The 1,951-nt window shown below is 41.3% G+C and overlaps 1 pseudogene; it reads right to left on the bottom strand.

Moving 5' to 3' along the window:
- Positions 1–394: 394 nt before the first annotated feature.
- On the bottom strand, positions 395–513 carry LOC134895621 (5S ribosomal RNA; annotated as a pseudogene).
- Between the last annotated feature and the right edge of the window lie 1,438 nt (positions 514–1,951).

Here is a 1,951-nt window from a genome sequence, read left to right as displayed (position 1 = left end):
GTGATTGTCAGCGGTGCTCCCAAAGGTCCAAACGTATTTGAAGATAGAAAGAGAAAGCTAGAAAAAAGTGACCTTGGTTGGGAGCACTCACTCCCGGAGAATAGCTTGAAATTGTTGATGTATATATGAGTGGTGATGTAACAATGAGATAATTAAAACGTAACTTTTAATAGTGTTTATATATAAAAAAAAAAACTAGGTACACCAATTGAAATTACAAGAAAAAAGAAAAAATACACAAATAATGAATGAATGGCTCTAAACTTTATAAGCCACACATAAAGCTAAGTCTGCGAACATATTGATGGATTACTACTGTGGTAATTTGGTGTCTGGCAAGCATATGCCCATCCTCCCGTGGAGTCAGCACAAACCCCAACTGAGGTCCATCAGTAACCTACAACACCTGGTATTCCCGAGTGGTCTCCCACTGAAGTACTGACCAGGCCCAACACTGTATTGCCTCCAAGATCAGACGGGGTTGGGCATATCCAGTGTGGTATGGTAGTAGGTTACGTATGGAAAAGAGCAGCGAGTGCAGCTGTTATGTGACAGAATGAGGGATGTTTATTATTGTGCCAGTTTTATTAAATGCATTTATCTAACCCGTTAAGAATATTTAGTTGACCGTCATTGCACCGATTGGCAGCCCAAACACATGGGTATGCGGAGGTTAAATCATATGGTCAACAGGGGTTAGTGACAACAAGCCTCTGTTTTTCCTGTGCATAGCATGAGGCAGAACAAGGAAAATAGCCTATTACAATTTAAGGCATGTGTAACAAACAAACACAAGATCTGAAGAAAAGATGTCTGTTATTGCAGACTGGATCAACCTGTCAAAAAAAGCATTGGTTGGATAATACTTTCTGATACATCAACATTAATAAAGATATTGTCCATGCTAGATGTCAGGTGTAGTGTTAGTTTGTGTCAGAGGAAGAAACAAAGAAGACTAGCTACAATAACAGAAAAATTAATGATTGAGTGTGTTTTTATAACATCCAATGTCCCAGATACAATTGTAACCACCTTTTTAGTATATATCAAAAGAAAAGGGGGAGGGACAAAGAATACTTGCTGCAATAGTAAACAGTCAAATACTGGCAGCCAGTACATCAGATACAATTGTTGCCATAAATTTTGCATAGACTGATACTAAGAAGCCAGGTGCAAATTTAAGAAAAAAACACACAGCGCTGCAACTTCAAGTGCCCTGCAGTATACTATAGGTATGTTCTCAATTTGTACATTTAAAACATGCCAGAGAGCCTGAATCATTTAATAACCAGAGTTGCGGCTGAATACCACGGGTAATAATGCAGTTAATCATACAAAGCACCTACGGTGAATGGTTTTCATATACTTGCTACTCACAACCAGCATCATAAATAGCCCAATTAAACGTTGGCTGTATCGTTAGAGGGTAAGGACAATCTGGACAGGGAAGGGGGGAGGGATACTTATTCTACTGTGCGCCTCCCGTCCCGTCAAGTGCCTCTGAACTGCTTGAGTCCGTGCGGTATGCAGACTGGGCGTCTCGCCCGATCTCCTCTCCTCTGCCGCTGGTCTGAGGCCGGACACGTGAGAGCGCTCTCCGTGACCCTAATCACGTACCCTCAAATGTTGCAACTGTTCATCTCTATGATACACATAGTATAAAGTTCCTGATAGTAATTTGAAAGACACAGAGTGACTAATGGCATAAATGCAATGTCTCAAATGTCCCAAATGTTGGTATCTATAATTGAGTGATATAGCAAACAATGCTTTATTGACCACTGTACGATCGGTGTGCAGCCCTGTCTGGTTCAAAAATTGCGTAATGGAAAGCTGTAATTTATATAGCTCAGAAATGCAGGGTATATACGATACCAAGACCTAGAACGGTGCTGCCGCATGGAGTCCTGCTTCTGGCCGCGTGTGGGCTCCAAAGATTGCAGCGGCGTGA

Source organism: Pseudophryne corroboree, chromosome 3 (assembly GCF_028390025.1).
Source record: "Pseudophryne corroboree isolate aPseCor3 chromosome 3, aPseCor3.hap2, whole genome shotgun sequence".
In the NCBI taxonomy this organism is placed as follows: Eukaryota; Metazoa; Chordata; class Amphibia; order Anura; family Myobatrachidae; genus Pseudophryne; species Pseudophryne corroboree.
The sequence above is the reverse complement of the archived record's forward strand: the minus strand, read 5'-3'. Positions and strand labels throughout refer to the sequence as shown.